The sequence below is a fragment of the Schistocerca cancellata genome, chromosome 1 (assembly GCF_023864275.1).
Source record: "Schistocerca cancellata isolate TAMUIC-IGC-003103 chromosome 1, iqSchCanc2.1, whole genome shotgun sequence".
Lineage (NCBI taxonomy): Eukaryota > Metazoa > Arthropoda > Insecta > Orthoptera > Acrididae > Schistocerca > Schistocerca cancellata.
This window is the reverse complement of record NC_064626.1, coordinates 1,190,264,587-1,190,280,520: the sequence shown is the minus strand read 5'-3', so window position 1 is coordinate 1,190,280,520 and position 15,934 is coordinate 1,190,264,587. Positions and strand designations below refer to the sequence as shown.

General features: G+C 45.7%; 1 non-coding gene across 1 annotated transcript; it reads left to right on the top strand.

The window, feature by feature from the left end:
• Positions 1-4,631: 4,631 nt before the first annotated feature.
• Trnas-cga (transfer RNA serine (anticodon CGA)) lies at positions 4,632-4,706 on the top strand. The gene has a single exon. It is a non-coding gene; the product is annotated as a tRNA-Ser (tRNA).
• The last annotated feature ends 11,228 nt before the right edge of the window (positions 4,707-15,934 follow it).

Genomic DNA, 15,934 nt, shown 5'->3' with positions numbered 1-15,934 from the left:
CCATTTTCTGAGAACCACTTAATAAATCTTTGAACAACATCCTTAACAATATCTTCAGCTGCTTTTGCTGGAATGGGATTTATTATAACACTTGTGTCATCTGCAAAAAGTACTAGTTCCGCTTGCTGAACGTTAAGTGAGAGGTCATTACCATGAATAAGGAACAGCAGAAGACCCAAAATTGAACCCTGCGGGACTCCCGTTCACTAGAATTTACCACCCTCCCAACTTTATTTGTCCGCCCCTCGTGGTCTCGCGGTAGCGTTCTCGCTTCCCGAGCACGAGGTCCCGGGTTCGATTCCTGGCGGGGTCAGGGATTTTTCCTGCCTCGAGATGACTGGGTGTTGTTGTGTCGTCTTCATTATCATCATTCATCCCCATTACGGTCGGAGGAAGGCAACGGCAAACCACTTCCATTAGGACCTTGCCTAGTAAGGCGGTGCGGGTCTCCCGCATCGTTCCCCTACGCTCTGTAAAGAAGCATGGGACTTCATTTCCATTTCCAACATTATTTGTGCTATTCAGCACGACTTTTTGCTTTCTGTTCATTAAATATGATTCAAACCAGCTGTGAGAATAACCTTCAATTCCATAAAACCTGAGTTTTTCTAAGAGTTTGACATGATCCACACAGTCAAATGCCTTGGAGAGATTACAAAAAATACGAACTGGTGATAATTTGTTATTTAGGGCTTGTACTATTTGATGGGTAAATATGTAGATAGCATTTTTAGTCGAGTAACCCTTCCGGAATTTAAGTCGGGGGGTAGATAGGACTGTCATTACATTCGCACAATACCCTGTCGTTCCAAGAGCTCCTCTACCTGCGCTGTTCGATGCGGTCACGCAGTATCAATAAAAATGAAGTCAAAGTCTAATACACCCCCTGAAAAAGATTACACGGTCACAGTAACATTGACCAGTGGCTTGACTGTGTTTAAAGGTACTGAGGTTAGTACGCCCATGCGGCATTATGTCTCCTTAAACGATAACACCTGGATCATCAAAACGATTCTGGGCAAACTCTCATATGCCTGAGATGGAAACACATAATGAGTCCCGGAACATTGTCGAACTAGACCCTCCTTGGTGGTCCAGGTGTCATAGTGTGGGAAGGCATAATGTTACAGGGGCGCAGTGACTTCTGAATCTTTGAACACGGTACATTTATCAGTCAACATTATTGAGTCACTGTAATTTTTCCTCACGTGCCTTCGGCTATGATTTCATTTTTATTGATGACCGCATAGAACAGCGCAGGTGTAGGAGTACCTGGAACCATAGACATTCAGCGAATAGAATGTCTTGCTTCTTACCCCGACCTAAATTCCATCGGGAACGTATGGGATGCGTTGGGGAGACGTTTTGTAGCACGTCCATATACACTCACGACCGACCAGCTGACATTTGTCAACCGCGCTGCTGGAGAAAATGTAACGCCTTATCACAAGAACTCCTTACCGACCTTGTGGCTAACATGTGAGCAAGTTGTAGATCATGAAGTACCGTGCATGGTGATCACACACCCTACTAAGTACCATCTCCATCCTTCTGTAATGTTCAGGGCGAATTGTCCCACTTTGAAATATTTTTGAAGGATAGAATTCTTCCGTCTTTATTTTCTGGTAAATATTTTTAACCTTTGTTCATCCATAGAGAAACTAAATTACAAATCGCACATAATCACTCTCCACATCATTATATAAGGACTAGTCCAAAGCAAACGAGACAGATGGATAAAAATAAGTAAACTGTCAACTGTATTGAAAGTAACCGCTATAGCTGTTAGTATGTTTATCCCAGTGTGAGACAAGATGGTCAATGCCTCCATGTAAAAAGATTGCGGTTGTCTACGGAAACGCAACTGTAGTTATGCGTGCACCTCTTCGATCGAAGCAAATCGACGGCATGAATGTCTTTCTTTATGTCACCAAAAATATAGAAATTGCTTGTGGGCACATCAGGACACTATGGAGGATGTTTAAGGGCTTCCCAGCGAAATTTCTGCAGGGAAGTAACCGTGGGTGAAGTAGCCTTGGCAATGAGTGGATCCGCCAACATTCGTGGTCGTCGATTTGCTTCAGACGAGGAGTTGTACGTCTGGCTACAATCATGGTTCTTAGGCAATCGCGAAACATTTTTCCACGAAGACAGTGACAGCCTCGTCTCACAGTGTGATAAATTTGCTGTTCGTTATGGCGATTGCTTTTGGTATAACAAAACTGTTTGCTTACTATTTTCCATCCGTCTCTTTCCCATTTGATTGTTCTTTCCTTTGTAATACGATTTCTTACTGTGACTATTTTAAAGCGAGTATAATGGCTTCTCTGTCTTTATAGCTAGGAGGAAGTAAACTATTACAATAAATCTTATCAGCAAGTAAACATTGCTCGAAATGTGTATATATTTAACGAACTAGCTGGCAAAACATTCCCGCAGTATCGAATTCATCTAGAACATGTCTCGTAAATATACGGCACCAAAGTCACATAAATTAGCCCTATGGATTTAACTCATTATTTCACCAGTACTCAATGTTTTTTGACAGGTAAAATGCCTCTCACTAATAAGAGAACCATAGTTACACCTGTGTAATACTTATCCGTGGAAAGTAAGTTGTCCTCTTCAGTCAAAGGAATAGTGGCAGGGCAATGAATTAAATCTTCGGGGAATGGAAATTTCTGCCGTAACGAGAGTCGAACCCGGATTTCAGTTTTTTTACGAACGGTATATCCTTGACTGCCTCAACCATCCTGACACGGTCGCTAGCGGACCCTGCAGTGGTTAGCACACTGGACTCGCATTCGGGAGGACGACGGTTCAAACCCGCGTCCTTCCATCCTGATTTAGGTTTTCCGTTATTTCCCTGAATCACTCCGGGCGAGTGCCGGGATGGTTCCTCTGAAAGGGCACGGCCGACTTCCTTCACCATCCTTCCCTAATCCTAGCTTGTGCTCTGTCTCTAATGACCTCGATGTCGACGGGACGTCAAACACTAATCTCCTCCACCTGACCGACCCAATCTTCTGGCTTATCCACACAATGATGACGTAGTGTCCCTGTCCACTACCTCACTATTCGTAGCGATAGCAAATTCCCGTAGGAGTTCGGACGTGTGTGTCCATTGGTACAGAAAGGACCATCTTTGCGTATGGGGAGTCTGTCACGCTGCGAGCAGAGAGGAAGTCGAGCAGCTTCAGCCTTGAAAAAGTGCGGAAATGTTAGTTGGGCGCTCCCGCAGACGCGGTGTGCAACTAAAATCGCGCCAGTGTAGGCGCACCTAATTCGTTAACTAGCGACTATTGAGAGCACGGTTGGAGCGGACAGGCAGAGCAAGCTGCAATTCTAACTACTGCCTGTCCCATAATTATCGGTGGCTGTCTAGACGACCCTTGGTACTCAACGAGCAGCGGCAACAGTAGCAGTTCAGTATTGTCGTCGGCTACATTCTTCGTCGTCCGCCCAGTTACATCATCGTTAACTGACAAAGTATAATTAATATTGTACAGGCATAACCCAGTGGCATTTCTTTCATAATTTTTGACTGACTTTCATGAATAATAACCTGCAGTAGTTGAAACTTATATGGCACCTCTGCTGTAATTGTCCTCAGACACTATTACCAAGCACAGCCCCGTTGGATGGAAAGTCATCTAATCACCGAGTCGTAAAAATATAAAAATTGGTTAACTACATACTGCCTGTTTTGTTTGTTTGCCAATAATTTTGCTGCCTCAGTAACCGTTCATTCTTGTGTTCCATAATAGAGGCTTAACTAATTTCCAATTCTGAGTATTAACTTCAGTCACTTAAAATAACGTAAAATTTCACTCGCAAAGCTTATAGCTAAAGGTACAGCACAAATTAAGAGTGCGACATTTCATTTATTCTGTATGTAGCTTAGCGAATGAAAGTATTATCATTATAATAATAATTATTATTATTACATAACGAAGCTTCAGTTTCAGCTAGTCATTTACATTTATTTAACCAACAAGTTCGTTTAACTTTACTTCCAAAATTTATTATTTGAGGATAAGTAAATCCAAACTCAGTGATTTTTGATACATTTATTTTCTCGTGAGCTGTTGTGTTGTGGAAATGCGTGACAACCTTCTCTTCTTTGCCATTACCTTTCTTAAGACACTGGAGATTTATTGCACTAATATGCTGGCGACCGTTTAATTATCCTTTTTCTAACCAATATCTGCTTTGTATTAAATACCACGAGGTATCCTTTCGACCCCCCCCCCCCACCCCAATGTGATTTAGACTAGGTATAGAATAGAATGAAATTTTCACTCTACAGTGGGGTGTGCGCTGATATGAAACTTACTGTCAGATTAAAACTGTGTGCCGGACCGAGACTCAAACTCGGGAACTTTGCCTTTCGCGGGCAAGTGCTCCTACCGACTGAGCTACCCAAGCATCATATCAGCGTACTCTCCGCTGTAGAGTGAAAATTTCATTCTAGAAACATCCCCCAGGCTGTGGCTAAGCCATGTCTCCGCAATATCCTTTCTTGCAGAAGTGCCAGTTCTGCTAGGTTTGCAGGAGAGCTTCTGTGAAGTTTGGAAGGTAGGGGACGAGGCACTGGCGGAATTAAAGCTGTGAGGACGGGGCGTGAGTCGTGCTTGGATAGCTCAGTCGGTAGAGCACTTGCCCGCGAAAGGCAAAGGTCCCGAGTTCGAGTCTCGGTCCGGCACACAGTTTTAGTCTGCCAGAAAGTTTCTAAGTATAGAATAGATTCTTCCTTCAAGGTCTGTTGTATACTTTCCTCGCACTAACCGGTACTACTTTCTTTCGGTAACGGTAGCCTTACTCGCTGCAAAATATCATTAGTCGTACGCGATCACGGTCAATTACATCGCACTCCAGTATGCCGATTAGGAAGGGGGAGGTTGCTGGAGTTATTGGAAAGTAGATACAACGCTACGACGGATGTCTAAGTCGTAGCGACGGCTATGTAGGGAAGTAGCTGGAAGGTGTAGCTAACTGCTGCAAATGAAACAGGTTTGATTTTTATTTGTTTCCATTTCGCGTCGGATCGTTGCTTACTTTGCGAAAAGCCCTCGTAAGTTGTCTTCCTCTGATGTATTTCGATCTTCATCAGTAGCAGCAATAATTATTCACCACTGCTGTTGTAGATAAATGGATGTGTAAAAAGAGGACAAATACATTCAATATGGAAGTTCCGATCCAAATAAAAATGCAGTCAAACAGCGATATACGACAATGACCTAAGAATTCTAGTTTGATGTTCTCTCCAAGCAGAGTACACTATTCCTATTTTATATCAAAGGCAAGAGAAAGGAATTTAAAAACATTAAACTGCAGTACCACGTAGATGCGGGGACTCATCTCGGAGCTCAGGACGCCTAGCTTAATGGACGCAAAGTAGTTTCCAGCAGCTGGGACTGCGCGCGCCGTTATTAGCACGTAACGGAGAGTCGGAGCGTTCTTGGACGCCTGTGCAACATTATTAAGGGACGAGGGGATTAATGAGGGCGCTTGGCGAGACTACGCGTAATGCCCAGCGTCTGTTTACTCGCAGCTAAGGGTGGACGTTCATCAGCCTCGCGCCGAGCAGTGCCGACCCTGAGTCCCGCACCTCCACCACTGCCGGTCTCCCCGTAACTGGAGCCACACGTTGGTCAGGCCGCAACATGATGCAATCTTCAAGTTTCTTTCTTCATCCTCTCAGTAAAATCAGTAGTACATTACTCGTCAAAGACCGGAGGAATGAGTAAGGTCAACGACGTCTAATCTTTCAGTTATTTGGCGATTTTTTATTTACGAGATGTGGCTGTACAATAACAGGACTATTGCTTCATTAGAGACAACGATACTTTCGTCCACTTCCGCGTACTGGGACTCCATCATTAAAGATGCTCTCGATATTCGTATAAGTAACGACCTGAACAAGAGAGACACGGGATTTCATCTCAGCAAGGCATGGAAACCAGCATTGGCGGTACTATGGCATCTTCGGCTACAGACGGACGAATCCGAGTCAACTCTCTTAAACTTGGCGACAACACACTACCCGCGCGCGCTGGGTCGCAAATTGCGGTCGCGCTTTTCCCGCGTCGCGAATGCAAAGACCGTGACCTGTTTCTCCGTCAAGGGGCACTGTATGTCGCCGTGCTCTATGATTCCACCCCTTGGCGCCTGCACTTTTCTAGCGAGTCAGTGTATATATTGGCGAGCCGTTGCAGCAACACGTCAATCAGCACCTGAAGATAAAGAGCAGCTGTCTTGTCGAAATATTGTGCTGCTTCCATAACATTATCCGACGCGAAAGAGAAGAAGGTAAAGGGTGCAAAAAAGAAAGTTGAATTCTTACCGTTTGGAAGAGGCAGCTGCTTGCTATTTGCTACTGCCTATCTCCACACTTACCTGAAACGAACAAAAAAGAAAAAAAATTAAGAACAAAAAATTTTATTACCGGGAAATCTCAGATTTATGTCTCTTTTACTACTACTGCACTTCAGCTGAAAAATGTATTTTATAATAGTGTCTTGGCGCGAACACCTGAGTAGGCGGACCTGACGCACAACGCGACTGTTGTTGAAAAACATTTTATTTCAGAAACGCACACAATTAGTTACTGTCACCCTGAAATATATACTATGTGACTAAAAGTATCCGGACACCCCCCAAAACATACTTTTTTATATTAGCTGCATTGTGCTGTCACCTGCTGCCAGGTACACCATATCAGCGACCTCAATAGTCATTAGACATCGTGAGAGCAGAACGGGGCGCTCCACGGAACTCACGGACTTCAAACGTGGTCAGGTGATTGACTGTCATTTGTGTCATACTTAAGTACGCGAGATTTCCACACTCCTAAACATCCCTAGGTCCAATGTTTCCGGTGTGATAGCGAAGTGGAAACGTGAAGGGACGCACACAGCACAAAAGCGTACAAGTCGACCTCGTCTGTTGACTGACAGAGATCGCCGACAATTGGAGACCGTCGTAATGTGCAATAAGCAGACTTAGATCATCACCCAAGAATTCCAAACTGCATTAGGATCCACTGCAAGTACTATGGCAGTTACGCGGGAGGTGAGGAAACTGATTACATGGTCGAGCGGCTGCTCATAAGCCACACATCACGTCGGTAAATGTCAAACGATGCCTTGCTTGGTGTAAGGAGCGTAAACAATGGACGATTGAACAGTGGAAAAACGTTACATGGAGTGACGAATCACGGTACACAATGTGGCGACCCGATGGCAGTGTGTGGGTATGGCGAATGCCCTGTGGACGTCACCTGCCAGCGTGGGTAGTGCCAACAGTAAAAGTCGGAGGCGGTGGTGTTATGGTGTGGTGGTGTTTTTCATGGAGGGGACTTGCACCCCTTGTTGTTTATCGTGGCACTATCACAGCACAGGCCTACATCGAAGCTTTAAGTACCTTCTTGCCTCCCACTGTTGAAGAGCAATTCGGGGATGGCAATTGCATATTTCAACACGATCGAGCACCTCTTCATAATGCACGGCCTGTGGCGGAGTGTTTACACGACAATAATATCCAAGTAATGGAGTAGCTAGCACCGAGTCCAGACGCGAATGCTATAGAACACCTTTGGAGTGGTTTGGAAACTCAGACTTCGTGCCAGGCCTCACCGACCGACATCGATACCTCTTCTCAGTACACCACTCCGTGAAGAATGGGCTGCCATTCCCCAAGAAAGCTTCCAGCACCTGATTGAACATATGCCTGCGAGAGTGGAAGCTGTCGTCAAGGCTAAGGGTGTGCCAACACAATACTAAATTCCAGCATTACCGATTGAGGGTACCACGAACTTGTAAGTCGTTTTCAGCCAGATGTCCGGATACTTCTGATCACGTAGTGTACTCCCCTCCGTATCCCTGCAACGCTCCAATCGAATTTCCCATTGGTGGAAACATTTCCGTGTGAGTTCGTTGGCGACGCGTGTCACTTTTCCTGCCACTTCATGAACGGACTGAGACCTTATTTCTTTCAATGCAGATCTGACCACGAAGAGCTGATAAAAGACATGGTGCTTGGTCGGGCGAATAATGTGCGTGGTCTAACACTGGGACGCTGTAGTTCGCGAGAAACCTCTGAACATAAAATGCAATATGAGCCGGTGTGTTGTCTTAATGCAAAATGCATGACTTGTTAATCTGGGTGTTTTATTCTTTTTTTCTCGCGGAGTTGAGCAAGAACCTGAAGATAGTAATGTTCATTAGTTTTCTGACCTTCAGAAACCCAGTGAAGGTAGACGATTCGATGATGATTGAAAAAAAAAAAAACAACCATCAATATCATAGCATAGATTCTTGATATGCTCATTCGAAATTTTTTCACTCTCGGTAAAGTTGGGCCCTTCCAATGCATGGATTGCCGCTTAGTTTCTGGATCATAAATGAAAAATCAAGATTGGTCACGTTTATCACTCTTTCCAAGAAATTAGGACCATTTTCAGTGATATTTAAAGTGTCCGTACAAACATTTTCACAAGCTTCTTTTTGTTGGATCGTGAGAAGTTTCGGCACCAGTTTCGCACAGACTTTTCTCATGTTAAATTGGCTATGTAAAATTTGCTTCACACATTCTTTGCCAATTCCAACCGCTTCAGCAATCTATCGAATACTCAGCCGACAGTCAGATCCAATCAGTTACCTTATTTTCCAATATTTTGATCTGTTTTTTAAGTGGGAAGGCGTTCCAGGCGTCAGTCATCGTCTTCTCGACCATCTTGACAACTCGCGTACGTGACAAAGAGTGTCTTAATAGTACCCCCAAACCCAATACAAGCCCCAAGCCCCAAGATCCAAATTTCATAAAAAAGAAAACAAAGTCCCACTGTAATAGAATCACTTGAATAGTACCGAGTATACTGAAGAGAAACAATGTAAAAAGAAATATAAAAGATATCCAGTATAAAGTAACTTATTAGTTTGAAAAAGAAAGTAAAATAGAATCCCTTTTGTATCAAATTAAAGAAAAAGTAGATGGCAAGGAAGTGTTCTTATAGATCACGGAGTAGAAAAAGTGACGTCAAAGAATACTCCTTGTGAGTACTCTTTGAGGACACAGCAGAATACAGAAGATACAAGTTATACAACGTTAATGTGCTTCTAGTGCTTGCTTGATCGCGTCATAACTTAACGTGTGCTCTTGTACGTAGGCGATACGAAATTGTTTTTACATGTTGGAGATATGCGATCTGCTAGAAATCATTAAGCTTGAAATAGGTAGATCAGCAACTTTGAATATATCATTACGTAAAGTCAAGACAGGAAAAGAACCGAAACTTGTCTTAAATTGAAACTTCCTGGCAGATTAAAACTGTGTGCCGGACCGAGACTCGAACTCGGGACCTTTGCCTTTCGCGGGCAAGTGCTCTACCACTAGAGCACTTGCCCGCGAAAGGGCAAAGGTCCCGAGTTCGAGTCTCGGTCCGGCACACAGTTTTAATCTGCCAGGAAGTTTCAAATCAGCGCACACTCTGCTGCTGAGTGAAAATATCATTCTTGTCTTAAACTGATTATTATCAATGGAAGACTGAACTTTGTCCCAAAGTGATGGACTGTTAGTAATTTAACGAAAAAGGAAGTGAATATTAGTATCGAATTGTGAGAAAATATTTACATTTAGTTAAAGCAACTGGTGAAATCTGAATCTTATTTCATACTCTTTGACTGAAATTTACGCAACTAATTACACCCAGCTTATGAAAAGGTTACTTGTCTAAGACAATGATAGGATGTGCTTAGACTATAATAAAACAACATGACGTGGATTTACCGTGTATGACATTTGTTTCAAACCACATAATATTACGTGCTTGCGAAACATTTTATCAGTGCAACGATACAGACTATATATTCTTTGGCACCCCAAAAAAAGTTATCGTACTGATTCAGACTATTTAGCTTACGTAAACTGAAAACTTCAGTGGAGAAACTATTGCTGTATATAGACTGTAACCATGATTAGCCCAATAATAGCAGTTTGTATGCATCTACGTGTAGCTGTGCTCGTACACGTCGGGGAGCATATGGTTATTTGAGCTGGCCGGTACAATTAACTTGCACTCGGCGAGAATATACTGCAGCAGGACAGACTTCTTTTGTAACGCTCCTACCGCTAGCTGGTCGGAGCACGAACTTCATCAACGAACATTTGCAACAGGAGGAGCAGTTACATTCGCCATACACATTTTAGTAAAAGATAGGTTTCAGTAGCAGTTTTTTCTAGTTTGAGGTGAATCTTCTAGACATTTCGTAGCTCTGTTACACTTATCACTTCTCCCGCAAACCAAAATAGCAAATGTTACACAAACATAGGTCAAGGTCACATTTATCTGTCCAGAGACACCAGAGATGCCGTATGGCTCTGAGCACTATGGGACTCAACTGCTGAGGTCATTAGTCCCCTAGAACTTAGAACTAGTTAAACCTAACTAACCTAAGGACATCACAAACATCCATGCCCGAGGCAGGATTCGAACCTGCGACCGTAGCGGTCTTGCGGTTCCAGACTGCAGCGCCTTTAACCGCACGGCCACTTCGTCCGGCAGATGCCGTATTCGCCAGTTGATGCGACATGGGTGTACATGCAAGGAAACTGAACAAAATATTAAGTTAGCCCCAATGCCTCTGGCTTTGATAAACGTCTCAACAGCGCGAGGAAGAGTGTCGACACGTGTCTTCAGGTACGCCAAACCTGGCTGAACCTCTCATTGATGATTAACTCTCGTATAGTTACCAAATGCATGTTAATTTTTACGTTTCAGTATCGCTCTAAATGGTCAGTTCGGTTTTCCAGAGGCTGTAGTGCGGCAATGGCAGCTTACGTAGCTTGCGTTCTCCCGCCCAACGCAAAGTACCAAGTGACTAGAAAAAGCGCAGGTGACTCTTGCATATAGGAGGGGTAAAAGAACGGACCCGCAAAATTACAGACCAATATCCTTAATATCGGTTTGCGCAGAATTCTTGAACATAGTTTCAGTTCTAACGTTATAAATTTCATTCAGATGGACGAGTTTCTGTCCACAAATCAGCGCAGATTTAGAAGAAAGCGTCACTCCTGCGAAACTAAGCTTGCCATTTTCTCACATGATATACAGCAAGCTATGGGTGAAGGCAACAGACAGATTCCATACTCCTAAAATTCCGGATTGTGTCTGACACGTTGTAGGTGTTTTTTTTTTTATTTTAGGGCGCAAAACTGCTATGGTCATTAGCGCCCGGTCTGTGTGACTTAGGAAAAGGTGAAATACGAAAATAGAAACCAGCAGCAATGGAAATGAAACTCAAAAAGTTGGAGAAACAAAAAGCAGAAGGAAAGCTTAAAAAACCACTACAGAAAGGGGTTGGTTGTTCCAAAAAAGAGCTTCAAATGACTGACGTTATCTCACTGGCACTAATAAACTCGAGAACACGATCGGCTGAGCGCGTGTCATATGCTAAAATGGACGATATTTCAGGCGACAGCTGTAGACGGGCGCGTAACGGAGTAAAATAGGGGCACTCAATTAAAAGGTGTCTTACCGTCCACAACTGAGAGCAGTGGGGACAGAGTGGGGGAGGATCGCCGCTTAAAAGGTGTCGATGGCTAAAAAGACAGTGCCCTATCCGGTGTCTAGTTAAAATTACCTCCTCCCGACGACGCGTTCGGGAGGAAGAGGTCCAAGCATAGGGAAGAGCTTTCGCGTCCCGCAATTTATTATGGGGAAGTGTCGACCAATGTGCTTGCCATAAAAGAACAACACGACGACATAAAACACTCCGTAGATCGGCGAAGGGAATCGGGCGAATAGCTGGCCGAAGAAGAGAGACTGCAGCCTTGGCCGCTATATCGGCCGCCTCATTTCCACAGATACCAAAGTGTCCTGGGATCCAGAGGAACGCCACCGAGACGACCCCCAAGTGGATCAAGCGTAGGCAGTCCTGAATCCGGTGGACCAGTGGGTGGACAGGGTAGAGAGCTTGGAGACTGAGGAGAGAACTGAGAGAATCTGAACAGATGACATACTGCATCCGCTGATGGCGACGGATGTATTGGACAGCCTGGAGAACAGCGTAAAGCTCCGCAGTATAAACCGAACACAGGTCGGGAAGCCGAAATCGATTTGGGGTGTCGCCAACAATATAGGCACTCCCTACACCAAACGATGTTTTTGAGCCATCAGTGTAAATAAATGTGGCATCCTTCATTTGTGCGCATAGAGCAGAAAATGCCCGACGAGAAACAAGTGAAGGGGTACCATCCTTGGGAAACTGACAAAGATTACGGAGCAGGCAGGTCCGGGGACGGAGCCAAGGCGGTGCTGTACCCCAAGTTGTCAAGAAAGTTTTAGGAAAGCGGAAGGAAAGAGAATGGATCAGTTGACGGAAGCGGACTCTCGGTGGTAGTAGGGAGGAAGGGCGGCCTGCATACCATAAATCCAACGAGGCGTCGAAAAAAATGTCATGGGCCGGATTAGCGGGCATGGAAGACAAACGGCTAGCATAACGACTTAGGACAGCTCGCCGATTGGACAGCGGAGGTTCAGCAGTCTCAGCATAAAGGCTTTCCACAGGGCTGGTGTAAAAAGCTCCAGACACTAAACGTAATCCACGGTGGTGGATAGAGTCGAGACGCCGAAGAATAGACGGGCGAGCAGAGGAGTAGACTATGCTTCCATAGTCCAATTTCGAGCGCACTAAGGCGCGATAGAGGCGGAGAAGGACCACTCGGTCCGCTCCCCAGGAGGTACCATTCAGGACACGGAGGGTGTTGAGAGATCGCAGACAGCGAGCCGAAAGATAGGAAACGTGGGAGGACCAGCACAGTTTTCTGTCAAACATAAGACCCAAGAATTTAGCGACGTCCGAAAACGGAAGGTTGACAGGTCCTAGATGTAGGGAAGGTGGAAGAAACTCTGTACGATGCCAAAAATTAACACAAACGGTCTTACTGGGAGAAAAGCGGAAGCCTGTTTCGATGCTCCAAGAGTGGAGGCGATCGAGACAGCCTTGAAGACGTCGTTCAAGAAGGCTGGTCCGTTGAGAGCTGTAGTAGATCGCAAAACCTTCCACAAAGAGGGAGCCCGAGACATCAGGAAGGAGACAATCCATAATTGGATTTATGGCAATAGCAAACAGTACAACACTTAGCACGGAGCCCTGGGGTACCCCATTTTCTTGGGAGAAAGTACGGGAGAGAGTAGTGTTCACCCGCACTTTAAATGTGCGCTCTGCCATCAATTCGCGAAGAAAAAGGGGCAACCGACCGCGAAAGCCCCAAGAGAACAGTGTGCGGAGGATGCCTGTCCTCTAACAGGTATCGTATGCTCTCTCTAGATCAAAAAATATTGCTACTGTTTGGCGTTTCCGGAGAAAATTGTTCATAATATAAGTGGAGAGAGCAACAAGATGGTCAACTGCAGAACGTTGCTTTCGGAAACCGCATTGAGCAGGTGTTAAAAGACTGTGGGACTCCAGCCACCAAGCTAAACGGCAATTCACCATACGCTCCAAAACCTTACATACACTACTCGTGAGAGAAATGGGGCGATAGCTAGAGGGAGATGTTTGTCCTTTCCAGGTTTCGGAACATGAACGACGATAGCTTCCCGCCATCGTCTGGGAAAAGTACTGTCGGTCCAAATTCGATTATAAAGGCGAAGGAGGTAACGCAGACTATGGTATGATAAATGCAGCAACATTTGGATGTGGATACTATCCGGTGCTGGGGCGGAGGAGCGAGAAGAAGAGAGTGCATGTTGGAGTTCCCGCATGGAGAAAACAGTATTGTAGCTTTCGCGATTTTGAGAGGAGATAGCAAGAGGTCGCACTTCCGCTGCATGTTTCTTCAGGAGGAACGCTGGCGGGTAATTTGAAGAGCTCGAAATCTCAGCAAAGTGTTGACCCAATGAGTTAGAAATTGCGACGGAGTCCACTAATGTATCGTGCGCGACAGTGAGCCCAGAGACCGGGGAGAAACTAGGCGCGCCTGATAACCGTCGAATCCGACTCCAAACTTCCGAGGAGGGAGTCAAGGTGTTAAATGAGCTAGTAAAGAAGTCCCAGTTGCCTTCTTGCTATCGCAGATGACGCGACGGCACCGCGCAAGGAACTGCTTATAGCGGATACAGTTGGCCAATGTAGGATGGTGTCTGAAAACGCGAAGAGCACGTCGCCGCTCACGTATTGCGTAACGGCATGCCTCGTTCCACCAAGGAACTGGAGGGCGCCGGGGCAATTCGGAGGTGCGAGGTATTGAACGTTCCGCAGCTGTAAGAATAACGTCTGTAATATGAGTGACCTCATCGTCGACGCTAGGAAATGACGGTCATCGAATGTCGCTAGAGACGAAAGAAGTGTCCAATCGGCTTGGGCAAACTTCCAGCGTCTCGGGCGCATATATGGCAGTTGTGGCTGCAATCTAAGGACACATGGAAAGTGGTCACTAGAGTGTGTATCAGCAAGGGCTAACCATTCGAAGCGCCGAGCTAGCGGAATAGTACCTACCGAAAGGTCCAAATGGGAGAAATTTGTCGTGGAGGCAGACAAAAATGTAGGGTCCTCAGTGTTGAGGCAAACAAGATCCGCTTGCTGGAAGACGTCTAGCAATAGTGAGCCACGCGGACAAGGATGTGGAGATCCCCAAAGCGGGTGATGGGCATTGAAGTCCCCAACCAGCAAATAGGGGGGGGGGGGTGGAAGCTGACCAAGAAGATGAAGGAGATGAAGGAGATCAGCTCGTGCCATTGATGTGGACGTTGGAATGTATACAGTACAAGGAGAGAAGGTTTATCCAGAAAGGGAAAGACGGACAGCGACTGCTTGGAAGGAAGTGTTTAAGGGGATTGGGTGATAATGGAGAGTATTATGGAGAAGAATCATGAGTCCTTCATGCGCTGCAGTGCCTTCAACAGAAGGTAGATCAAATCGGAATGACTGAAAAAGGGGGAAAACAAAGCGGTCGTGGGGACGCAGCTTTGTTTCCTGAAGACAGAAGATGACCGGCGAGTAGGATCGTAAGAGGATCGTCAATTCATCCCGATTGGCTCGAATGCCGCGGATATTCCAATGGATAATGGACATAGGGTGGACAGAAAATGGAAGAATGTGACCAAGGTTGCCGTCAACTCAACGACAGCTCAGAGCTTGCGACCGACAGCGTGGAACGGCACTCAGCCGAGGGCAGAAGATCCTGATCCATAGGTTGTTCAGGAACAGCTCCTGCCACCAGCGATCGGCCGGTTGATCGGCCGCCAGCAGTGCGCCTCGGCGACACAGAAGACGGCCGAGGACGTTTACCGCCAGGTGGTGCTGTAGATCAGATACGTCGTGGCGGAGAAGGAGAGGAACTGGGTTTCTTATTAGCCTTCTTGGAAACATGATGTTTAGATGAAGGAGGAACCGATGGTTGTGAAGTTGGGGTACGTAAAAAATCTTCACGAGTATGCTCTTTTTTGGAAGTCGGGGTGTCTGACTTTTGGGATCGAGATTTAGCAGAACCCGATGAAGGGTGAACCAAAGAGTGAGCAGGCGAAAGTGGGGAGGTGGAACGGGCGATCTTTGCGCTAGCCGATCTGACGACCGTGTCACTAAAGGTGAGATCACAAGTCTGCGTGGCCGCCTCCTTTGTTGGCCGAGGAGAGGCAAAGACAGTGCTGTATTTTCCTGTCTGAGGCACAGTGGGTTTTCGACTGGCGAATAATTTTCGAGCAGCAAAGGTCGACACCTTTTCCTTCACTCTGATTTCCTGAATGAGCTTTTCGTCGTTAAAAATGGGGCAATCTCGAGAGGAAGCAGTGTAGTCACCCATACAGTTGATGCAACGAGGGGATGGAGGTGGACAAGCACCCTCATGGGCATCCTTGCCAATCGTAACACATTTGGCCGGATTGGAACAGGACTGGCTGGTATGATTGAACCGCTGGCACCGATAGCAACGC